Source organism: Pelodiscus sinensis, chromosome 3 (assembly GCF_052426305.1).
Source record: "Pelodiscus sinensis isolate ZL-2025 chromosome 3, ASM5242630v1, whole genome shotgun sequence".
Taxonomy (NCBI): domain Eukaryota; kingdom Metazoa; phylum Chordata; order Testudines; family Trionychidae; genus Pelodiscus; species Pelodiscus sinensis.
Genome location: NC_143054.1, coordinates 186,526,675 through 186,553,306, shown reverse-complemented (window position 1 = coordinate 186,553,306; position 26,632 = coordinate 186,526,675). Strand labels below are relative to the sequence as shown.

General features: G+C 43.8%; 1 protein-coding gene across 1 annotated transcript in view; it reads right to left on the bottom strand.

Annotated features, from left to right (window-relative positions):
- The window catches only part of SERTAD2 (SERTA domain containing 2), a 106,479-nt gene extending 80,257 nt beyond the window's left edge, over positions 1-26,222 (bottom strand). Inside the window, exon 1 of the mRNA XM_006114081.5 lies at positions 25,827-26,222. The gene's annotated coding sequence lies outside the window, so the exon portion shown is untranslated. The remainder of the gene's footprint in view (positions 1-25,826) is intronic.
- Between the last annotated feature and the right edge of the window lie 410 nt (positions 26,223-26,632).

Below are 26,632 nucleotides of genomic sequence, written 5' to 3'. Positions count from 1 at the left end.
TTAAACCTAAAAACTTGCATTTCACTTCTCAGCCCCTGTGGCTAGAGCAAAGGCAGGAAAAATACATCTCACAGGGTGAATCTAGCCCCCTTCCAGGACCCTTTGGGCTGTCAACGGGCCATAGCTCAGGGCGACCCTCCAGCTGCACCTGCATGCCGCTCGAAACAGCCAGCTGCTGGGGCCATGTGTGCTGCTGTGTCGCACATTCCCGAGGAGGTCTCTCCATGTTACCTCCAACCCCAGCATAATCCCGCAGCTGCCATAGGCCAGAAACCAGCCAATGGGAGCTGCCTGGGCCAATCTTGTGGTGTTGGCGGTATGTGGAGGGGCCCCCAAAACACATGGCCTCAGCAACTAGACACTCTGAACAGTGTGCACAGCAAGCAGTGGCCTGCTGAGAAAGGCCCTCTCAAGCCTTCTCCAGCACACACCTAGCAGCAGAAAGACACAGGCAATGAAGTCAGAACTGCATGGGAAATCCTGAGCTAAGAAACTGCCCAGCACTCACCCCCTCTGGAATGTAAACCCAAAATTGTACTGTCTTGCACTGCACAGAGCTCGGAACGGCGTAAGCTCATGAAATCTGCCACACTGAGGGAGGGAGCAAAGGATATGCACAGCTTTTTGCCCCGTTTCCCCCTCCCCCCTCACATACACACACCCCTCCAGTTATGAATTCCACAAACTGGTTTTAGAGAAAACAAAACCAATTTTATTAACTACAAAAAAAAAAAAAGAATCACTTAAGCAAATGGATCAAAGCAGGTTAGACATCAAATAGAATAAACACACAAATTAAGCTTAGATACTCAAGAAAATGGCTACAAGTTGTCATTTCTCACCCTAAATGTTGTTTTAGGCAAATTGCAGAGTTTCTTGAAGGCAAGCTGCTCTTGCTTGCAGATTACAACTCCAGATCTATCTTTCACGGGCCAGACACTTTTTCCAGCCCAGGCTCAGTCTCTCTCTCCCACCTCCCTTTGTTTCTTGGATGTTCGCATCAGTCACCCGAGAGAGGATTCAGTGAAGAACAACCAACATTGAGTTCACTCAGCTGCCATAAATAGTTTTTGTATATGGGAGGAACTCAGTTTCCAAACTTAGTCCCCACACTAGTTAGTGTAAAAAACACTGGTATTCCAAAATGGATTCCAGTAGCAGGTGACTTGTTCACATGACCCTGCAGCTGTAACTCAAAGGCTAGTTGTAATATTCTCAAGATGACTTCTTTGCAGGTGATAAACTTCCTCTGGGATCTACTCTTCGCTCAAATGGCTCTCTCTCACAGCGACCAGTCAGGTCTGGTTGCATTCTAGCCCATAGTACAGATTCACACTATTTCCAACTGCAGATTCAAAAAAGTGATACATGCATACAAATAGGATAATCATATTTAGTAAATCAGGAATGATTTCCAATGATCTCTCTCACCTGACCCGTCTTGCATAAAATTAGGGATGTTAACTGGTTAACCAGTAAGCATACCGGTACAATATTTCTATTAAGAGTATGGGAAATACAGTGTCACAACTACAGTGCAAGCAGCTAAAATATCTAATCTTCAGCACAGAGTTGGGAGAAAGCATGTTGACAGACTTCCCAGAGGCAGAAATGCATTGCACACTTCCTTTACAGCCATTTACTTCCTCACAATCCAAAAGTCAACAACCGTCTTTTTCAAATACTTCAGGACAAACTGGACAGGATAGCACTTGTGCTATCTGTTTGGGATTCTGCTGCACCTCAATACATATTAGGAGTAAGAGACACACTTCCCTTTATAAGCAGGCAAAAAGAGCATTTCACCAACACAAAAGCTACCTCTCCAAGGATGCCACTTGGACAGGATTGTTATTTCTGAGTCTTGTGCCTCTTTGTGCGCGACAGGTGCCTCTGCCTTTGGTTTCTGATTCCTAAGGATAATGGTAGTTGTGTACAACCAAAGACAAAGATCTTGCTTGTCAGTAAAAGAAGCTGTGTAATATGCATGTAACACAAAAAGGACTGTGCTGTTAAGAGCCTGAACCCACTGATAAGCAGTGTTCCCTGTAAGCTTTGCACTTGTGCGGCGCTCAGGAGAGATTCAAATGATGCCTAGCTGATTAGCAGAGCACCCACAGGTAGGTTTTGTTTCTACTGGTGGTGCACATTTCCACATGCCTCAGAGCACGGAAAAATTATTCTGCACATGGATGTAAAAGATTAGAGGGAATAGTGCTGATAATACATACTGAGGGTTTGACATACTGTAGTATACCTGAATGATTTTTTTTTAAATACAGAGGACCAATGAAATGAGTCAGTCGTGAATTGTGCACCATAATCCATTAGCAGCTCATCTGGAATCCCATAGTGAACAGATACCACACACTTGATGTGTGTAGTCTGTGCCAATCTGAGTGGAAATTTCACGCGGTACTTAGGCATTCTGCTTCCTGAATTTATTTCAAGATTTCAAAAATCTTATCTTCAAGAACAGCATAGGTGCCTGGCCACAACTTGACAGGACAGCGTCTGTTTTTACATTTTTCTGTGCACAAATTGTGATTTGCATTTATGACCTCTTCTGGTATTGACACAACATTTTTTTTTTTTAAACACACAAAAATCCATCATGTTTTACAATTTCACACCCCTGGAAGTTTTTATGCTGGAAAATACCTGGGCTTTTCCCACAGAACATCCATGTAGAAACATTCACTCAACTCACAAGGTTGGCTCACTTTTTGTTTCTTACGTGAGCCTATTGAATTTTTTTACAGAATCGGACAGTTCTTGAGTGGCATTTAATTCAAATTCCTCTTTCTGAAGTTCTTTGCTTTCCCTATTTCTAGGCACCCAATCAGAAACTTACATGTACTCTGATCTTAGCTTCTGATTCACCTCAAAATATTTCAGTAAAGATGCTTCAGTAACCATTTTTTTAATACAGTGAAGTTTTTCCTTCTTCCATTCATACTATTGCCATTGTATAATGTCCTCAAGAAGTGGTCACCCTTAATTGTGACAAATTAGTAATCGATTGACTTCATGATAACATGCCCATGAATCTCTCTGTTAGGCCTCCTTGTTTTGTGGTCTTTCCACAACTACCACTGCTTTTAGCCACCTTACGTCTGGTCAAAACTCCTTTGTCAATGGTGTGTGGTCTCCCCAAATCAAGAGACCATCAACAATTACCTTCCCTCTATCCAATTTGGAAGATGTGAGACATGAGGTTTTCACCCAGAACTGAATACGTTTTGGCTTTTTAAAAGTCTAGACGTGGTTTCCTCATCTGCTTTCATGGGATAGCACTCTAGTGTTTGATGACCTTATTTAGATTTTTTTTGACAGATATACTTATATTTAAACTCCTCCCCCTCCCGCTCCTTTCCCCCCTCGAAGACCACACTGTTAATTCATCGGATATCTAGAGTCAAGCAATAATATTTAACCGACATTTGGTCATTTTCATCTTTTGTTTAATCTCTTTCATCAGGAGCAGGGAACCTTTTTTGGGACACTTACCCACAGGAAAAAAAAAAAATCAGTAAAGGGCCACACACAAAAACCCCTCACTGATATGGCACCTGACTGAGAAGGAGACACACCCTGCATTCCCCTCGCACACCAGAGCCTAGAGGGGCCCAGCCTAGTAGATTTTGTGTACTCCCAGCCCCATGGTGGGGCAGCAAGGGGCTGGAGCACCAGCACAGGCTCCCCAGTGCAGGAGGGCCCTGTGCCTCAGGGACAGGGCCTGAGGTTCCCCACCTGTGTCTTACATGTTTACATGGTGCACGTATCTTGGTGATATACTGACATTGCTCTAATATGCTGTATTAGATCCTTAATTTCTCTCTGTCCAACACCTAATCATATTATGTAAGAGCCCCACTCTGTACACCCATTTGAGCATCCATATTTGTAGACTGTTCTTCAACTTGTCTGTTCCACTCTTACGCTTTACTGAGTGATATCTGCCCTTATTCAAGCATGCCAGCGTGGCTTTGCCACATATGCTCATTTTGTGCCAGTTATATGAAACTAGCACAGTTTATTTTAACATTAGGCAGTCACGAATCTTTCTGTATGCATTTGCTGTGATTTCTTTGCACTCAGCTCCTGTATCTCTTCTGAAATTCATTTTTTGTTCATTTATTTCCAGTGTCACACACCACTCTGCTGTAGAACCTTCCTTGGTAATTTTAATTAAATGACCCAACAAAGAACACTGTTTCTGCATCATTATTTGATTTTGTCCTTCAGAGGCATGTTCATGAAGATCATTTGCTTTTGTACTTTGCAATTTGTGCTTATGTGACATGCTTTTGCAAAAATGGCAGCATATTTATGTGTGTATTGTGCTGGACCCCTTGGCTTTATATTGCAATTGTCTTTGCATGTGTTACAAACAAATGTGGGTCTGCCATTTCTGTTTATGAATATATTCTGTTTTTATAGCGCTGTATGTTTTTTAGTTAGCTACACTTCAGTTCTTCCATTGCTTATTAACGTTTTCATTGAGGGGAAAGCACAGTTTTCATCAGCCCTGCAAATACTCACTGCTCTTTGCAAAGTCAAGGCTGTTGTTCACAATACCGTCTTCATCTTATCAGTTATACCACAAATGATTTGATTTCCAATTAGTCCATCTGCTAACAGTTCAAAAAAATCATGTGGCTTAGTTTTATGGAAGTATGGGATACTGTGGTAAATGGGAGCTAGCATAAAGAAAGTATACCTGTCCAAAGTGATATTGCTGCACTGATCAAAGAATTACATGTATTTTAATAACTTTTGCAGTTTGTAATTCCCCCCATGCTTTCATTGGAATCAGCTACAAATCTCAATTGCTACATGTCAGTCAGAACCAAAATGCCCTCCACAGTTCCTGCAACGTCACGTCTTTTAAGAAAGATTCAGAAGTACTGAACTCTAATTTTTCATGTATATGTGCGAAATGAATTTTGTCATGTGCACCAATGTGCAGATGATGTGCAAAACATCACCTCCATATTAGTTCTATTACAAAATTCGTTCTGCACAAGGATGATCTGTGGCAGGTGTGGGGCCGGCCGAGGGGTTCAGAATGTGGGAGGAGGCTCAAAGGCGGGGCTTGAGAGCAGGGATTTGATGTTCAAGAAGGGGCTTCAGGCTGGGCCCAAGGGGTTTGTCGTTCAGGAGTAGGGTTGCCAGATACTTTCACAAAAAATCCCGAACAGGCAGGGAAAAATTGGTTGGAAAAAAAAAAAATCGCTGCGCCTTTAAATTACCATGCTCCTCGCTCCTCCCACCCTCGCAGATGCTGCTAGCCACCTGTCCAGGGAAAACAGAAAATACCGGACATTTTATTCTCTAGGTTTTTTTTAACCGGACGGAAGGCCAAAATACCAAACTGTCCAGGCAAAAACTGGACACCTGGCAAGCCTATGCAGGAGTGGGCTCAGGGCAGAAGGTGAATGTAGGGTTGTGAGGCCTGGGAAGAAGTTAGGGAGCAGAAGGGGGCTCTGGGTTCAGAGTTTAAGAGGGAACTAGAGTAGTGGAGTGGGAAGCTGGGACTTTGGGTTGGGGTATGAAGTCTGAGAAGGAGTTAGGGTGTGGTGAAGGCTCAGGCGCTCACTTGATTTAGGGTGTGTCTAGACTACCTAGTTTTGTCGACAAAAGTGGACTTTTGTCGACAAAACAATACCAGCGTCTACACTACCGCGGAGTTCTGTCGACATAACGTCGACAGAACTCCGCGGTTTTGTCGACGCTGGTATACCTCATTTTACGAGGCAAAACACCTTCTGTCGACAGAGTTCTGTCGACAGAAGGTGTTATTGCCTGTAACGTTGCGTCCAGACTACGGAGTTCTGTCGACAAAGCGGCTTGCTTTGTCGACAGAACTCCATGTGTCTGGACGCAAATTGTCGACGGAAGTTTTGTCGACAGTATCTGTCGACAAAACTTCCGTCGACAAAACGCGGTAGTCTAGACGTACCCTTAGCTTAAGGAGTGGGGACAGGTGGTTTACCAGCAGGCACTGCTCCCTGTAGCTCCCATTGGCCACAATTTCCAGCCAATGGGAGCTGTGGGGTGCAGTGCCTCCAGGTCAGTGCAGGGCCGGGACAGAGCTTCGCAGTGCTCACAACAATGTGGCTTCAGCCCGGAGGGGAGGGGGTTACGAGGAGGAATGGCAGCACACAGAGACACCTCTCCTCCCAACCAGGAAGGTCTGGCCCACAACACATAGGTATTAGGGGCCCTGGCCCGTAGCCTCTTAAGCGCCTTTCTTAATCCAGCCCTGCTCCTGGAGCCAGAGGACACGTCTACTAACTCACATTGTATTAATGAATAACACGTTACAGAGACACTCCCTCGGAGGAGTGTCCTCCTTTTTGAAGGTTCAAGTAGGGTAATCCTAGTGGCAACTCCATGTGCGGCAGCCTTGAGCCGCTGAGCAGGGATCATTAGGCCGCTGTGCAGCCATGTAACTTAGAGGGAACCCTGACTGAAACCACTTCCTCCAGTCGTCTGCCAGGCTTCCTTCCAAGCCAAGGGATGCAGGAGGTTTTATTTGCTCAACTTTTGTCCAGTATCTGGTTACTTCCACCACGATTTAATCCATGTCTGACCATAAAGGAGTGCAAGTAAGAGACTGAAAAATATTTTATATATACGTATATATAAGTTCCACAGATCTCTCCTCCAGCTTTCAGGCTAGTTCAGGTAGACTCTCCTGTTTTCCTGCCTGCTAGGTCCATTCCTTATATTTGCTGTTCAGGATTGGAGCAGCCTTCAGGCCTCCAATCACTCAGGAAGTACTGAGAGGGTCCAGTCCTTGATCTCCAAAGACCTTTGAGAAAGCTGGACTATGCCTGGCTCTTTGTTAGTGCCTCAGTACTTGGATGCAAATTCCCCCTTAGTCTGTCCCCCACTATCCCTCTTGGCAAACAGAGCCACTGGGCCAAAGCTGCCAGGTGAATGAGGAAAGGGATCTCTTCTAGATTCTTTCTGATCTTTTCAGACTATAGGGCCCCAAGTCATCCTGGACCTCACAAAGTCAATCAATACCCAGTCATGGATACATTCATGATATCGGGGTGCTTGGCGATGGAAGGTTGGGTCCTCCAGCTCACCCTGCTGTGAAGTGAATGGGCTGAAGGCAAATGGGATACTAGGCGGGGGCTGCTGACAGAACAGGGACCCCCCACTACCCAAGTGAGGGACTGTACGAGGTTGCATGCTTAGCACTTACCCAGGACTGGTGGCTGTTTAACTCTCTGGGGTCGAGGGACAGCAAAGCTCCAGTTGCTTCAGCAATAAGAGGCCCAGAAGGAGCTGGCAAAGGGCTGTAATGCTCCTTCGCAGTCTTTTTTTTCCCAAGCTATCACAGAAGCTTTTGTTGAAGAGTCTCTGGTGGACTGAACAATAGTAGTGGGGCTAGCTGCCACTTTGCTATTTGGTGGCAGACTAGAAACTGGCTCTCAGGAGAGAGAAACAAGTCAGGCCGGTCCCAGAATATCGTCATTCCTCCCGGTTCACTGTGCCTGAGTGACAAGCTAGAGAGACTGGAAATTAAATTAGTCTAAATTAAGAGGCATGTTGAGCGAACCAGATATTCCAAAGATACGGACCAGGTTTGTATTTAGGCTGCATCTAAAACTGCAACCATAGCCCTCCATGCGAGGAGGACAGTTCTTTCCTCGCCTTGTCTGACCTCTGGCAGTTGCGCATGGGGTGAACTACCCTCCTACCTAAACCAGATACCATGAACCTGCAGGGAAGTGAATGCTGGGGTCCCATTACCACAGCCTAGCCATTGTGAGGTGGGGCAAAGACCATGCCCCTAGGGTTGCCAAGCATCTGTTTTTCAACTGGAACACGTGGGGACCAGGGAAAAGGGAACCTAGGAGCTCCAGTCGGCACTGCCTACCAAGCCATTAAAAAAGTCCTGTTGGCGGTACTAGGGCAGACTATTCCCTACTTGTACTGGCTCTGCACTGTGCTCCAGAAGCAGTCAGCAGATGCAGCTCCATGCTGGGAGAAACCAGAGACTCTATATACTGCCCCCCCTCAGGCAGACTCTGCATTCCTATTGGCTGGGAACTGCAACCAAGGGAAACTGCAGGGACAATGCCTGCAGGTGAGAGCAGTGTGCAAAACTACTACCCCCTTCCAAGAACCAGACCTTCTGGCTGCTTCCAGGGCACAGCGCAGAGCTGGGACTGGCAGGGAGCTTCAATTGCCATCCGATGCCGCTGATTAGGAGACACCGGAGATAAGCCCGAGCCCTAGCCCCCGTCCCAGGTCTGAGCCTCCCCCTGCACCTCAAACTCCTCATCCCCAACCTCACCCCACCCTAGAGCCTTCATCCCCTGCCTTTCTACCCCCTGCCCAACCCAGAGCCCCATCCCACACTCTGAACTGCTCATCCCCAGCCACACCTGAGCCCTTACCCCCTCCTGTGCTCCAACCCTCTGCCTCAGCCCAATAAAAATGAGTGAGATTAGTGAAGAGCGAGCCACTGAGGGACAGGGAATGTAGTGGGGGGGCATCAGAGAAGGGACAGGGCAGGGCGTTCAGTTGTGTGTGAGTAGAAAGTTGGCAACCCTACATACTTCCCACCCCTGCCCGCAGCCCTCCAGAAACCAGTTCATTCCTCCACCTCATACAGATCCATGCCGAAAAGACAATCTCCCCCTCGCCTAAACTGGAACTAGCTTCCATGACTCCACAAGAATAGGCATTCCAGCTATCACTCCCCATCTTTTGAGCACCTGGGAAACCAGTGCGTGAGAAGTCCCTACTCTCCAGTTCCAAATACCATTCTCCCCATCACGCTATACTGCTCGCTCTGCTTCTTATCTGGCATCGTTCTTGGGCAGAGAAAAGAAGCAGGTTATGGGGAGCACCACACAGCTCATGTTAAAAATCAAAATTTAATATTTTAGAAGCCCTAACTTTGTTTTTATGATGAATTTTTGCCACAGTGGAGCACTTCCCACATGCTCAAATGCACGCTGCCCCCAGGACCACGAGTGGCACGGCAAACAGAGACTTTCCAGCAGAGCTATTACAGACGGGCAGATAGAGGCTGCAAGTAGAACCTAGCTCTGAGCGCCAGGATCACCATGGTACTATGACTGTAGTTGCTTCCTTGAATTTACTATTTTTAGCATCACAGTGAATTCCAAAACTAAATACTTGGCCCATCTATCCCACTTCTCAGCTTCAAAGTGTTTGACGGACATCAACAAAATCAGCCTTCTCAACAACTCTGAAGGGAGCAAGTATTCCTCACGTTCTACAAATAGGAAAACTCAGGGAAAGAGATAAATGATTTGGTTACAGTAGTAGAAATCAGCATTGGAGAACAAACACTTGAACCTCAGAGATCCTGGTTCCTCATCCCCAATCTGTCTTCCCACCACCTCTTTTTTCACTGTTCCTATAAAGTATTATTTCCAGCCCTAAGCCCTGCAGTAGCTGTGCTTTGTGTTAAACAAGTGACTAGAGAAAGCAAATGAACTGAACTGAAGGGGAGATACTAAACTTCTGCTCTGTGAGACTATGGTTTGAACTCGACTGTAGTGCAGTCCTTATCAAGCATCTACCAAAAAAGCAGTATATAGCAAATACTGACTTAACAAAAAATTGCTAGCGGATATCACTCTTATCAAGTGTTGAAAACCAACAGCAACTCCTGCAACTTTGTCAGTTGTTCAATAAAGGTATCGCATTAAGTACCTTGCTGACTTTTTCCTCAAGGACCGGTGTCAGGCAGCCATGCATCTTAGGTACAAAACCAGTGCATAAGCCACATACCAAGAGGAGGAAGAGAATGTACTGCAGACATGTGGCTGTGACACGGATGGGAGTCTCAGCATCCCTTCCCACACTGAATTAATTTCTCACTGCAAGCAACCTAACTGCACGTGAAAAATCTCTGCTTAGGAATTCTGACTCTTACAATTAGGCTTATGGACAAAATGTCCTTTTCTCCCTTTTAATGGAATTACTTTTTATTTCAAAGCTACAATGAGCACTTATTTTATTATGGTATCCCGTGACAACTCATCACTCACTGAACTTCATGATATAGGAGAAGCAGCAATGCATGCTCAGTTCTAGTTAAACTAGGTCCTGCAGTTAAAACAACCATTCCAACAGCAGTATTGAATTATGGCGAGAACCCACCAAAATCCAAAAAAATAATATGCTTCTGTATTCACAGACCTTAAGATCTTCAAACAGAAATTGCTCAAGCCAATGTATCTCATTACTGTGGAGTCCAAGTTCCTCCAAAAGGAGAAAAATTTAGGAAGAAGACTGCTCAGACCAGAATACTGAGGCCAGATCTACACGAGGGATGTTAAATTTAGATTAATTGGTTAATCAAATAGTCGATAAGGGCACCTCCTCCTTGAAGTGTAGCAAGAAGTCCCCCCACTGACCTTATGCTCCTCGTGGCATTTCAAAGCAGCAGCACCGCATGGAGCCCAGGGCAGATGGGGACTCCCCAGCTGGCCCCAGGTTGCACATGGCATTTCAAAGTGGCAGAACCCGATCTCCACACAGTGCTGCTGCTTTGAAATGCCATATGCAGCTGGCTCTAGACTCCACACGGCGTTTCAAAGCAGCAGAACCACGTGGAGCCCAGCGTCTGGTCCCACGCTCCATGCAGCACTGCTGCTTTCAAGTGCCCCCTCTTCTCTCCACCTTGCTGCCTCTATGTTATAAGTTATAGAGGCAGCAAGGGGAGGGGAAGTGACTAGTCAACTAGTGTGTCGACTATGCTTATTGGATAGTCGACTAGTCATTCACATGCCTCATCTACACTGAGGAAGAAAGTCGACCGAAGATATGCAACTCCAGCAACACGAACAGTGTAACTGGAGTTGACATATCTTAGGTTGAGTTTCTGCTGCATCCCCACAGTGGGAGGTTGATGGGAGAAACTCCCAGCAACTTCCATTACTCCTCTCCACCCGGTGGAGTACTGGAGTCAACAGGGGTACTGTCAGCAGTTGATTTAGCAGGTCCTTACTAGACCCACTAAAACCAAACTCTGGGAGATTGCTCTCCACCTCATTAATTTCCCGTAAGTGTAGAGAAGCCCTCAGAGATTAGAGTCCTTAGAGCCATCAGTGAAAGCAGATACAGGCAGTCCCCGGGTTACGTACAAGATAGGGACTGTAGGTTTGTTCTTAAGTTGAATCTGTATGTAAGTTGGAACTGGTGTCCAGATTCAGCCGCTGCTGAAACTGACCGCCAGTTCTGACTTACATACAGATTCAACTTAAGAACCCCAAGTCAGCTGCTGCTGAAACTGATCAGCCGCTGATTCCAGGAAGCCCAGGACAGAGAAACTCTGCCTCGGGCTTCCTGTAGTCAGCGCTGGTCAGTTTCAGCAACGGCTGACTTGGGGACGCCTGGGGCAGAGCAGCTGGGGTGCTGCTGGGTTGCTCCAGTAGCGCTGCTCCTCGGCGCTACTGGACCAACCAAGCAGCACCCCAGCTGCTCTGCCCCAGGCGTCCTGATTCAGCCGCTGCAGAAACTGACCAGCAGCGGCTGAATCAGGACGCCTGGGGCAGAGCAGCTGGGGTGCTGCCGGGTTGGTCCAGTAGTGCCCAGAGCGGTGCTGTGGGACCAACCGGCAGCGCCCCAGCTGCTCTGCCCCAGGGTCCATAACAAAAGCCTGATCTGCTGGGGGGGGGGGCACATTAACTGCGCCCCCCCCCCCAGCAGACCAGGGACACAGGGAGCAAAGCCACAGCAGCGGGGTGCCTTGCCTCTGAGGCTTTGCTCTGGCGCGGGACCCGCCGCCGCTGCGTCTTTGCTCCCGGTGCCCCTGGTCTGCTGGAGACGGTCCCCAGCAGACCACGGGCACCGGGAGCAGCTTTTCTCGCCCCGGAGGTCGAGGTGGCTGACCGCTGCCTGCGAGCTCCGGGGCGAGAAAGCCCCGTTCGTTAGTGCGGATCCGACGTAAGTCGGGGACTGCCTGTAATGTTACTGTCCCTTCTTCCAAGAGTAGGAATGCTACAGAGGAAATATACTTTGCACCTCCTGTTTAAGATAGGAAATCCCGCCACATTTGATAGTGTTCCTTCCAACACCGATGAGCCAAGAACACTGCCAGAGCCATCTTGGGCAGAGGCAGCAGCATGGGATGTCAGGGGGCTCCCTGGAAGTGGGGCCGGGAGCACACTGGCTGCCAGCCCTGCTCCCCTAGGGAGCATTTTAGCAACCGTGTAACTGCTAAAAATTGTTGCAGCAACACAATTACTAAAATAACCGATAACAAACATCCCTAACCAACACCCCCTTATTTCCATAGGTTAAACAAGCTGAAATGTTTCAACCAGACTGTATTCATCCAGCAGAGCCTACAATCCAACATCAATGTTGTGACGCCCCCCCCCCCCCCCGTGCCTTCTGAGAACTGGCTTGTGATTATGAATATGCATAACTCCAAGATGGTTTAGTCAAAATACCTCATGTAATCTATCAGTGTTAATGTTACAATCTGCTGAATGTTTATATCCTATTTTTGTGCATCTATCATTCTTGTGCGTGAAGTTAGAAATATGAAGTTTGGATCTGCTTCGAATTCTAAGTGTGCTAATGAGGGCCATCCCTGATGCCACAGAAACCTAATGGCTCGGTGATCAACTCAATCATAGCCTTGTGTGTCCTGTAATCCCCAATGGTGGATGGCCCTAGGAAGATGTCTGGCCAGGTCACTGAATACAGAAACTAGGGATGTAAAATCCCATTTAACCAATTAAATGTAGTGTTTAACCGGTTAACCGATTAAACGGGGTGGGCAGAGGGGCTCCTTCAGTCCAGTTGGGCTGGAGTGGAGCCCCTGGCCTGCTGTGGCCAGACAGGGTAGGCGGCTCTGCTGGCTCTGTGCGAGGCTGCTTCTGGTTACTGGTTAACCATTGGCTGGTAAGCATCACCTGGTAAAGGTGAACCAGTTACCAGTTCATATCCCTAGCTGAAACCCATTTGGGATCTAGCAATTTTCCACTCACGGTGAGCAAAGTTTGAACTAAACACAAAGAATCCCTGCCTTGGGCAAAAGGGATAGAGGAGGGGGTGATAAAGAATAGGAGAAGTTGCCAGATGCCAGGAGAGCCTCCTCTTACCACTTAAGATGCCTACTGGAAGACTGAACAGGGGGAAGGATCAGAGATTGCTTAGCTTGTGAAAGAGATGTTTAGAACAACTGTTTAGGAACTTTAGGGTAAGAATTTGCATGTAACAAATTTCTTAATCAGAACTATGCATTTTTATTCATTTAATTTAGTAACTTACTTTAATCTGACTATTTGCAACCACTTAAATCCTATTCCTTATACTTAATAAAAACACTTCTATTTATAATCAGGCCCATTGTAAATAACTATTACCTGGGGGAAGCAACTACTGTGCATCTCTCTCTTTCACTGATAAAGGGGGCGGAGTTATGAGCTTTCTCTGTGTAAAACTTTTACATGAGGTCACTTGAATTCGTTTTCAGTTTCGGTCCCATTTGGGGGTTGGTTTCCTGGGTGCTGAACCCTTACTCTTGGAGCTGAACTGGTTCAGTGTCTGTGTTGCTCTAGTAAGGGGCAGTAAGCCCAATTCTGTGCCTAGATTGGGGGAGAGCAGAAGGCCCAGTTGAAAAGGGTTGGGGGAGAGACCCAGAGAGCAGGAAGGCAGGTGTCAGCAGCATGATCAGCACACCAAAGGCACAACCCAAGGGGACTTCTGTGATCTCAACCCATCACACATGTATCTTGTGGTCCTGAGTCACTTCATTGCCTAAGACTGGCCGAAGAAGCCTAATTCTAGGTTGTCTGTGAACATATTGATCCGTGTGCATAAATATGTTGCACAACTTTGTCAATACGTTAATCTAAACAACTTTTCACGGTTTACACTGAAGCAGTTTTTGAAGTGACAGATTTATGCCACTAGGAGAAGTTTACTTAACTAAAAACACTGATATCAATAGGTGCATTCAAGTGTGTGAAGCTATGTACTTGCTTATTTGTTCACAGGAGAATGCCTTAATTTTCAACATTTTGAATTTTGCCTACAGCGATTTTGCCAAATTCAAATAAGACATCCAATGAAAGTGGCACTTAACATTTACAATTATAATCCAACCTTGTAATAGCATAAATGCTGCAATTAGTTTCATGAAGCCTCAACCATTATTTAAAAAAAAAAAAATGGTGATTAATTAATCACTCCTTGGTGTGCTCAGTACATTCAGTCCTACTATGGTATTAGCACATTATGCACAGAACGCTGAGGGTTAATAACTATCTGAAAACAACAAGTAACATGGCACCGTAGAGACTAACAAAAATATATAGCATCATGAGCTTTTGGGGGTAAAATCCACTTCATCAGATGAGTTGGACTCTATTAGGGTATGTCTACACTACCTCCCTAGTTCTAACTGGGGGGGGGGGGGGGTAATGTAGTCATACGGAGTTGCAAATGAAGCCCGGGATTTGAATTTCCCGGGCTTCATTTGCATGAAGCCGGCCGGTGCCATTTTTAAATGCCGGCTAGTTTGGACCCCGTGCCGCGCGGCTACACGCGGCACAGACTAGCTAGTTCGGATTAGGAAGCCTAATCCGAACTAGCTACTCCGTGCCGCGTGTAGCCGCGCAGTACGGTGTTCGAACTGCCGGCATTTAAAAATGGCGCCGGCCGGCTTCATGCAAATGAAGCCCGGGAAATTCAAATCCCGGGCTTCATTTGCAAGTGCGGTATGCCTACATTACCCTCCTAGTTCGAACTAGCGGGGTAGTGTAGACATACCCTTATTTCCACTCCAACTTGTCTGATGAAGCGAGCTTTACCCATGAAAGCTCATGGTCCTGTATACTTGTGAGTTTCAGAGGTGTCACAGGAATACTCATGGGCTACGTCTAGACTGGCATGATTTTCTGGAAATGCTTTTAACGGAAAAGTTTTCCGTTAAAAGCATTTTCGGAACAGAGCGTCTAGATTGGCACGGATGCTTTTCCACAAAAGCACTTTTTGTGGAAAAGCGTCCATGCCAGTCTAGACGCGCTTTTCCGCAAAAAAGCCCCGATCGCCATTTTCACGGAAAACAAATCTGAGCTGTGTACACTGGCCCATTTGCGCAAAAGTTTTGCACAAAAGGTCTTTTGCCCAAATGGGAGCAGCATAGTATTTCCGCAAGAACACTGACAATCTTACATGAGATCGTCAGTGCTTTTGCGGAAATTCAAGTGGCTAGTGTAGACAGCTGGCAAGTTTTTCTGGAAAAGTGGCTGATTTTCCGAAAAACTGGCCAGTCTAGACACAGCCATGGGTTTTAAAGTTACAGGCTAACAGGGCTACTTGAGACTTTAACAATCTGAAGTCCACCAAACACTAGCACTGCCCGTTACCTGTCCTACTTCTCATTTCCTCACCTATCCCAGGATGTTCTCAACACTCCTCTGCAAATTCAGCTCCCATGGCTCCCACCCTTCCATCACCCTGTCAAAGAAAGACTATTTAGTACCACTGCTTTGAGGACCTGATTTTTGGCCATCAATGAGGCACCACAGATCAAAGTGTGCCATGCACAACCACATTGTTTGTGCGCCCCAAGACTGGCTCCACATTCAGATGTCTCATAAATGAGCATATTGCACAAGCATTATATGTTTCCAGTGGCAAGACGGATTGGAAAATTGCCAGCCATTTGCTGTAACCTTTTTGTAATGCTACTTCCTGGCTAATTTGAGGATATATGTTAGATACTGTCTTAGAAACAGCTCTGCATCTCATCCTTCCAGACAGAGGAAGGATAAGAGAGAAAGAATCTCTCTCACAGAATAATAATGCCAGAATTATAGTTTTTATTCTAAATTATTATTATTTCTTTTACCCTAGAAGTCAGAGGCCTCTGAGCACCACTTGAAACTCAAAGAGCAGCTCCCAGCTCCAGTGTGCTTAGTCCAAGACCCTGGTTTCATGTACGTACAATTTTCAGAGAAGGTACTATTTGCACAGAGGTTTCTCATGGCTCTCTCAACCCAGAGGTAATAGAAACTCAATATGGAATGCACTCACTTCATGGATTTTACTCTTGTTAGGAAGCTTAGGAAATTAGATGCAAAAGAAATTACCAAAAAATCCCTACACAAACTCAACATTTATAGTTGAGAGTTTAAATGAAAAGGAGCCAGAAAATTAAAGCGGACAATAGCTGCTAACCTCATAAATCCAACCACACTGCAGCTTGTATGTACATTGTAACTCAATTCCCCCTTTTGAATCCTTCCATTGGCTTCCCACCCAGTTGTATCAAACTCAAATTTCAGCTTCTGGACACCACACTCAAAGCTCTGTCCCTCCCTTTTTATCCGTCCTGTCAAACATTCCCTGGCCTCCCCACACAGCTCCCTCAATCTCCCACTTCGTCAGCTTTTCACAAAATCATGTGCCATGATTTCCTTTCATGCAGCCCCTGCGCATGGGTTGACCTTTCACCTGAGGTTGCCTAAAAGGCACCTAATCCTGCACACATTTACTTCCCACCAAAGCCCTAGCTCTGACATGCTGCCTATAGTAAACCTTGTAGTTTTGTACTTAAAGTTGTCTATTATTATCCTCCTCCCCCGCCTATGCCTTTACATCGTGAGCCTCCTAAGAGCAGGGACTGTCACCCACCACCTGGCACATAGTGGGTGCTACTGCAAATAAATCATAGAAGCAGCACACAAGTGTATATATAGTAAAATCACTAAATACAGATTGCATCTTTGACCAAAAAAAAGAGAGAAAAGAGTACAGTAGTAGTAGCTCCTAGAGGGGAATCTGCACCCTTTGCTCATACAAGAGCTGGGAAAGCATTCCAGTTTGCCCTCCCTCAGATATGTTACTCATCTCTGAAATGATCCATAACCCCCCTTTTTATTATTATAATTTCTAATCAGTTTTGTGGCATGGCAAAAATCCAGCATAACCATTAAAAAAGACACATGGAAACCACACACACTTATTTTAAAGTAAGAGGCTAGATTGGTGTAACTCGTGTATGTAATTCAGATACACAATATGGGGGGGGGTCTGGGCCAGATGAATAGCCCCTTAGCTTTCTAGCCCTTTCCTGATGCAGATCTTTCATAAGTGGTGCTATTATCTTACTCCCCTTTTTCTCTGGAAAGAGGACATTTCACTGTCTTCTCACAGAAGTCCAGAAAAGGAGAAAAGTGGCAAAACCTTCATTTCTCTCCTTTGAAGGCAGAGGGGGGGATGTCATTGCAGGGTCAGAGAACATACACTGCCCAATCCCTTGCAATTTTTCGCTGTCCCATCCCTGCTCTGCTCATGAGTCTAGGAAACCAGTAGGAGAAGTGGGCTAGGTAAGCTTCCCAGCTCTTCCTAGGGATACAAATCCAATTGGTGTCCAGCAAAGGGGGCAGGGGAAAGGGGAGAGACTGCCAGAAGAGAAAAGCCTCAGAGCTACTGGTCAGAGTTCTTATTTTCCATGCCATCTGAACTCAGTGCTTACTACAGACACCCCGTCGCAGTATTGGAAGGGACCAGTCTGTCTGAGTAAAACCGGGCAATATCTGCCCCAGTAATGAATGTAGTATACAGGTCTCTGGCAGATTCATAGCTGTGGCAGATAGCGCTTGCTTCCTGCTCTTGCTCTCGGGCAAAGGCATCGGGATTTTGGGGCCTGGCCTCTCAGGGAAAGCCACAGAGACAGTCCTAAACTCAGAAAAAGAGAGGGAAGGAGAAATCAGCAAGCATTTCCCAAAGAATGGCTGGCTGAGCTTGAATTGCAATTGAATGAGGGAATGCATGGGCCTGCAGGAGAATCACCAAACACGCGTGCATACCCTGGACAAGGGGACTGTTGACAACAACGGACATTGATCATCAATGCACACAGAATAGTAAGGAGTATGTACACAGAAAAGGACAAGTCCACAAATGCTCTGGAAACTGAAACTTCTGAATTTTCTGCACTATGTACTTAAATCCCTAGCAGGGCAATTTTAGGTGGATAACCACTTATGCCTGGACAACTATGATGCTGCCAATACAGACTAATAAAATGTATGAAGTAACATGAAGTTTAATCCATTATGTTACAGTCCAAGAAATTCAATATCTGCCCTGAGCAAGAGGGCAGTTCATCTAATTTTTAATTAACCACTAGAGAGAAAAATTTTAAAAGCCTGTGATTTAGAGGAGAAGATTTTCTAAGTTAGGGATTGCACATGTGCCATTATGTCAAGGCTTTCCACCTAAAATTTGAGATAAGCTTTTTACATTTAAAATTTTCCATACTTTGTTTTGTTCCCAGAAAAAGAGCTTAAGAAAACATAATTCTATTTGTTTCAAAGTTAAAAGTTTGCTTGGGAAAAAGAAAAGGGGACTACTGCTACTTTGTTTTTTTCTGCCATTGCAAGCCAGTTTCCAACATGGATCTCTCTATATCACCTTTCCCATTTTACCATGCCAGAGTCATCAGAGCAAGAGGACACTTGTAAGCAGTAGGTTTAGACATGTCAAGTCTATTTAGAAGCTATATTTTCAAAGAAGTTACTCATCATGCTTACCTTCACATTTTCAGGCTACTGGTCTTAGCAGAATAGCTGATGTAGTCTTTTAAGCATTAACGAAGACATACCTTTGAGCTCTATAGTATGCCTTAGTTGGATTTGTGCAGCATATAGATCAGGACACATAGGTACTAAATATTTCCTTTTCTCTGTCTACATTCACTTCTACAAATACATTTTGGCACCTGACCTGAACATACTTGTATTCTTCTGGTATGTGAAACTAGTGGGCCTAAATGCCATTTCTCATTCTCCTTGTCTAAGTCAGGAGACATTCCATGAAATCAGCGATGCTGCACCAGAAGAAGTGCTTATGGCCATCGAACAGTCTCAAAATGAATTCTGAAAAGTCACTCATAAGTAGAGTTTATTTATGATGGGAAAGGGGAATGGATAAGACACAAAACCTGATAGCATAAAGAGGTGAAAAGAGGTGAGGTGGGAGGTTTATTGAACAGGGTATTAGAGTAGGGTTCTGAACCCATCTTCTATTCCTGGCTCCGCTCCTGACTTGGAATGCCTTGCCCAAGGTGACACAAAGCATGTCACTGTGCTTCTGTTTCCCCTCTCGCCCTTTGAATACCTTGTCTGTTCAAATTATAGATGTTTTGGAGCAGGGATTGTTGAACCTCTCTAGTCCAGCACTCTCTGGTCCACCATGATTTTAGTTAGCTGGATATCCACTTATTACAGGCGTGGCCAAGTTTCCTGTGGTCCCATAAAGTTTGCTTAAAGACACCAGTCCTGGTTTTTAGGGTTCTGTGCTGTTATTTAGGGGTGAATTGGAGCTAAATGTTTTCTAAGAGCCCCGTAAGCAATGGAAGTGTTGGTAAAGCTGCTAGACAACATTGACCTCCCATGATACGGCAAATTCTCTGGTTCGGCATCAGTCAGGTCCTAAGGATGCCGGAGTAGAGAGGTACAACCTGTACTATGTTTTTATACAGTGCCTAGCAACATGTGACCCTAATCCTGACTTGGGCACCTGAATGCTAATGCAACCCAATAATTGATCATACTGATAATGGCACTAAGAGGTAAAAGGAGGATGGAAAGAAATGAGAGATCAAGAAGAGTGAGAAAAAGATAACACTAGAGAGAGAGAACAGGAAATGGCAGAGATCTAACAGAAGAAGAGAAGTAGGAGGAGGAGGAGGAGGAGTAAGCACAGGAAAATATGCATATCTTTATTTTATTTCAACAAAAATACAATGGATATGCCTTACCACGGTGTTACTACTTTATTTCTCCCCAACGTTTAGCCATCCAAAAACACAATAAATTCAAATTTTAATTTTTACAAGGAAAATTCCAATTTCACAAGAAATTTGATGACTGAATTAATGGCCTTTAACGCCACTATTAATGGCTGAATGGTTTACAAGACAGGAACAGTGGTGTAATTACAATTTCTTCTCCACTTAGAAGCTTCACATTGTCATGTGACTACTATAATTATTCAGTTATGAAAAGTAACATCTTTGTTATTGCTTGAGATTGTCTCAGTTAGGATTTCTTTATCTATCCTCCTCTTTTTCTTTTTTTTTTTTTTTTTTTTTTTTTTGCTTCTGTGTACAACTATCTTTGAACTGACTCCCACAGCAGTGCCAAAGAGAAGTTGTGAAGGCCACAGGGTCATTAATAAGTTTCCTTAACTACAGGCAGTATTTTGGAGAATCTGGAACCTATTTGCTAACTTTGACTCCCATGGTCTTTCGGGAACACAACCTGACTAGAAGACAAAAATACAGCTTCTAAAATGCAGATGAACAGGAAAAGCCCCACTCTGATCCTATGTAATAATACATACAACAAACAAATGCTGAACATCACAAATATTTTCACTACAGAAAGGAGTTTGGCTGGGGTGGAGAAGAGAGGAAGACTGCTTATTTTCTGTGTTTCAATGCAGTGAAAAATACAAGTCCATTGAAACCACAAGAACAGACTGGGGTGTGGCTCACTCCAATCTGCATTCCCTCTGAAATGTCAACATGAACCATATTATTAATTTTCCAAGTTGGTGACCTTTACTGTTGCATGCATCATTAATCTGGCATTTTGAACAGTTTCTGTTCATATAAGAACAAGCTTTGTAAGCTCCCAACGTACCAAAATTCAATAGTTGCTCTCCTCACGTGTCATGAAGTAGGTTCTTCATAAAGCTGCTGACTTGGAGTTTGCTACACGTGGATTCTAGAGGCGTTAAGAATTACAGTATAGATCACTAAGGCATGTAAGTTCCCTCACAAGATTTAGAGTACCTTATCTTGCTTGAATAACCCTTTGGAGTATCTGGGGTCATAACACTCAGGAGATTTTAAATAAGTTCTCCTGTTTTAATATAGTAATTTTGATTTCAGTTGCAAAACTGAGTCCCAACATTAAGGGTGAATAGCTCCCATTTAATGTCCCTTTTAAGGGCTTGTCTATACTTACCAAAGGATTGAAGCTCTGGCGATTGATATTCCGGGGTTCAATTTAGGGGGTCTAGACAAGACCCACTAAACTGAACACTGAGGATGCCCCCATCAATTGCAGCACTCCTCGCAGTCATAAGGGAAGTCGATGGGAGAGTTTCTCTCATCAACCTCCCATGAGGGGGCTGCCCCAGAAAAAAAAAATTAGGGTGTGTCTACTTCTAGCTGTGACTGTTGCATAGCTGAATTGTGTATCTTACATCTATTTTCTCTGCCAGTGTAGACCTGACCTGAAATAGATCATCAAATCACCAATACTTAATGTTTCATACATGCTACAGAGTGACACTGTCAATTTGTCACTTCTTTCTCCACAAGTACTTAATGTGATAAACTACCTTGTTACTTGTTCTGCTAATAGCAGAACAGATGGACCTTTGAGGCAAGAAAAGGCTATAACACATACTACAGGTTCTGCAGAGGTCAATACCAACTCTTTCCACCTCACCCCCTAAAGTAGATAAGGTCACAATTTCTCTTTCAAATTTACTTTGGGTACATCACATCCTGGTATTTTGGGATCTTCCACACATCTGTGTTACTTAAGAGCATGCGCATGGAACCAAAAGCCGGGAGTTAAGAAATATACAGCATTTGGGCAACAGGAACCAATGTCAGGCCAGGAGGTCATCTGAAAAATAAGTGACCTTCATTCTTGAGTCTGCTGACAGACACACTGAAATCACTTACAGGTCTGGAGGTGAATGTGATTTCTGTGAGGCAAGCTAATAAAGACACTTAAAAAAAGGCCAAAAGCAAAAAATATTTATCTTTACATGTATTGTCTAAACTGAAGAGAATGTCTTTCTAAATTAAGAATTTATCAAGCCAATATGAAATGCTACCAAGAAATAACATCTTTTACTTTGAAGATGCTTCTACAATAAGGAGGGGGGGAAGCATTTTATTGATTTTCATAAAATCATCTCCATGACTTAACAGACTCACTAGAATGCTAAATGGTAATTTTTGAATACGGTGGAATCTTCCAATTTAACTATATAAGCTCCACATCTCAGAGCCCAGAATCCTGTTTTTAACTTTCCAGAAGACTACTACACTGATAGTCTTGCACAGAAGACAAATGCCTAATATAAACTGCAAACAAATTCTTGATTACTTGGTGTGGAAAGTCAGCGGAAAACTAAATAGTTTTCCAGTATCTTATAGTATACTTGCACACCAACACCTTAGAATTTTTACAGTGTAAGAATTCCAATTTAAATTCTTCCTCTGCCATGGTATTTCTTCTGTAAGTATATTATGAATATAAAACCACAATTATCCCTGCAATTATGATGTCTATTTAAAATCTAACATGAATCACTCAATTCTCATGTATTTCATTGAGGCATTTCAAAGTCAGATTTAAAAATTTCTATTAATTTCACTGTAGCTAATCTGAATTAATTCTGATAACATTACTATACTTTCTCTGTATAAAACATGATTAGACTATCATTTTTCTAGGAGCACTTCTAATTAGAAAAATTAGTGTGCAAAACTAATATCACTCTTTACGCTGAGTGGAGGTTTTTTAGAGACAACAAAGCAAAAAAAATTTTGTAAAAAAAAAAAAGAAAAGAAAAAGAAAAAAGAATTAAGCAAAAAGTTGCCTGTTCTATCAGTTTGTTTCGTCAAAGCTAGCACTTCATTACCTGCCAAATTCTGTTTTCCTTAAGCAGGCAAAATTTTCACATACTTAAATGGAAAGTTTATTCAAATAAGGACTACAGATATTATTGGGCACGATTCTACAAAGAATATAGTGAAACTCTTAAGTCTACATAGAATCATTACATTTACTTCCATTTTGTATCCTTGTTTACTATGTCTCAGGGTTTCAAATCAAACTGTGTGATTAACCAGTGCTGCCAAATAAAAACTTGATACAATATTTGACCTAAAAGTTGTATTTGCTTTTGTTTTCTGTGCAGACACTATTTTATAATAGCTATAGTTCTTCCAGCATCCTGAAATATCTGCATTCTTGTTTAACCAACAAAAGAGATGATAGTATCAATACAGAGTTGGAGTGCCTCTAAACGCAATCTAGTTTGCATAATTAATGTTAATTACAGTGACATTGCAATCAGTGACACAAACACGTAACCATGAAGACAGTCATAAAAGGAAGTGAAAACATGAAACAAACATGAAATAATTGTCTTTCATTCTGAAGAGTGCCCAACACGAGTTTCAGGAGATTTATAAAAAGTACATGTAATCCATCATGGCAAGATACACCACCACTTCACTAGACAAGTTTTTTTAAATCTTAATAGCTTGTTTGCCACAGGTCTTTTTGCTAAGAGAGAGGCAAGTCAGAGAAGTAAGAGTTGTGAACACTCCCTACAATATCAACTACTCTTAAACTGCTTCTACTCTCGTTGAAAACAATAAAATTCTTCATGTCATGTGAAAAATACCTCTAATTGTATTTCGGTAGCATTACCAACTTTCCTCCTGCAAGACCTTCAGTATTTAAACTTCCCTCCAGCACAGAATTTCATTACAACATACCAGAAGTCACAATATTTTTCTACCGTCCACCGCATCAAAACACCCTGAAACGTACTTGCTTATTTCATTTATGGTATAGGCATCATCTCAACCAGTTATTTCTGGTGTGATCATTTATTAGAATAACCTCATGCTTAGTTATCCGAAGATCTCACCATGACCTCAAGAAATATCACTAATCTAGTATATTCTTATTTCAAGGAAAAAGTTAAGTATTTAGAACCTGATTCTGTTACCCTTATTCTCAATGTTTGGTACTTTAGTATGCAAGTAGTCACACAGCAATCAAAGGGACTACTCATGTAGTAAAATATTACACGTGAGTAAGAGTAGCAGAACTACTTTTGAGAAGAGCTGGAATCACAGTTTGTCATGTAAGTAGGTATTTGTAGGCTTAAAAAACAACACCACAACATTGGATTCTAAACTTCCCATCTAGATGGGAATGATAACCACTAAGAAAGGAGAAACAGGCCTACAAAATATTAACTCAAAATGGCCATATATAAAAGGGCCCCCATGAGAGCAACACAGGTATTTTAAAAAGCTTTAAGCATATTGGACAAATTCACATTTGCTGTAAGTACACAGACTAGGACCGTGTTAAGTAAGCAATGATTTGTATCTCATAACTGTCACACACAAAAATTAAGGAAAAAAGCAAATAGTGTTCCCATTCTGAATTTAGTATCTCAGCAATCTAAGTTTCTTCTTTCTTTTTACAATATCATGGATGACAATTGATGTTTTTCCTCACATGCTCAATTTTAGAGTCTCTGGACAACAGCTGCAATCTATTGAAATGAAACCCAGTGTCACTAGGGATGTAAAACCCTGTTTAATCTGTTAAATGTTATGGCTAACCAGTTAACTGTTTAAATGGGGGCAGGTAGGGGCTACTCCAGCCAGGCTGGAGCACCCATGGCTGTGGACCCGCACTGGCTGGAGAAGTCTCTCCCCACAGGGAACAAGGGGTTGCTCCAGCCCTCACCTGTTAACCGTAACCAGTAAGCCTCACTTGGTAAATGATCTTGATTTCATCTCTTTTATGTTAAAATAAACTGTTGAAACTTGGTATACCAGATCTTAGTCTAGCACCAATCATGTATTTTCACAAAGTTTAGTGAAAATTCCTACTGACTGTTTTTAGACTTGAGACAGAGACAATGTTAAGGTGTTGAAAGAAAGTAAACACAACAATTCAAAACTGCTTCATTCATCCGGTTTGACTGCTGTGAGTTACTAGTCTATTTAAAATAATGTTATATATAGATGGGCAAAGTTGTGAGGCTTGGAAAGTATCTTCTGAAGATGCACTGTAACTACTTGTTGGGGGTGCGATGTAAGATTTTTTTATTTTAGCAACTTTGGATATTATGATTACACAAAGCACAAATGCATGCTCCAGTGTCATTTTTAATTAGATATTCAACACTCAATACAAAAACTCCAAGTCCAATTATTTTACACTAATATTTTGAATTTGAGTTTAATCTACCAAAAGGACATTCAAATTGAAGTTGAAGGCTAACACTCCAGTTGGATACACTCATTTCCCTGTGATTCAGAAATAAGGCTTGTACATTCCATGTGTGTTGAAATACGTAAACAGATCAGAGTTTGCTGAAGATACAGTGGTAGAACAAATTAATTTCCTTGTTTGTTATGGGTTCAAATGCTTGACAACTACTTCATGGTTTCATTTTAATAAATGTACACACAGCACAATATTTGAGCTGCAGTATGATTTGGACAGTGAGTTGTCTAGTGCTCCATCAAAATACACTGCAATATGAATTACTTTCAAAAGTTAATATCTATTACATCATTTTTTCCCCAGTCTCAATAAGAAATATTTTTATTTCACAACAGTGAATATATCTATAGACATTTAAGGGTTGCAGATACTTTATGAAGTATTTTTTAATAAAATCTTGATCTGGACAGACAAGATGGGAGTAAGGGAGTGGGAGTAAAATAAGATAAGGAGGAATAAAAAGTATCACCGTTGAGACATATCAGAGTTAGCTTCAAAGACATCAATTCAACTTTTAAATAGTTTGCAACAGATAAATAGTAAGTAGCAGTATTAAATATATTGATCACATACCCTTCTCTCCACCCCCATTTTATTTCTAGATATTTACTGAATAAGCAACCAGCACAGCCCAGGCTCCAGAAAATACTCCCCCCCCCCCAAAAAAAAGAGGGTGCCACTCAAAAATGTTAAGTCAGAAAGGCCATGCCTTGTACTCACCCTTTCCAGAAGAACTCAAGAGATCCAGGCTCCAAGGCAAGGGGAGAGGGAGGGAGGAGGAATAAAATAAAGAAGGGGAAAGGGAAGAGAGGAAGAAGAACCACCCAGGAATAGGACAGGGAGACAGACTAATAAATAGGAGCCCAGGTGCTTGGAGCGGCTTCTCTCTATCCCATCACTTTGCAACAGCCCCGGGCAGGAGGAGACTAGCTGGGGGGGAAGTTGGTGCTGCAGCTGGCGGGCAGGAGGTGACACTGTAACAAGTCCAGCCAGCCAGCCATGTATCAGAGGGGGGAAGCGGCGGCAGCCCATGCACGGGGGCTAGGGCAGCGCAGGGAGCAGCCCAGGCAGCGCCGCCTGCCCGCACACGGCATTTAATGGGATTGATGGGTTGTGCAGTGACTCACAGACTTTAGTTAGTCACAGGAGGGGGAAGGAGCCCCGCCCACTCTGCTCCCGGCAGCCTATGGCCGAGCCAGCCAGGCTGAGTGGCAGGGCTGCCAGCCAGTGCCCGGCCAGCGCTCGACTAAGGCGGGGGGGGGCCCTTCGCCCAATGAGTCTTTTGAGGACGCTGCTGTGAAGGGAAAGGGGGAGGAAGGCAGCGAGCCTCTCCTGGTCTGGCCGCCTGGCCAATCCGCTGCGGGCCTCAGCTTGATGGGCATGACCCAGCCGGCCAATCAGAGGTAAGGGGGAGGCGGCACTCCTCTCCCTCCCTCTAAATTGGACAGGCCAAGGGTGGTGGGAGCTTGGCAGATTGTGTAGGGCTGGCTGGGCGCCTGCAGCAAGCGAGAGGGGAGCCCAGCGCA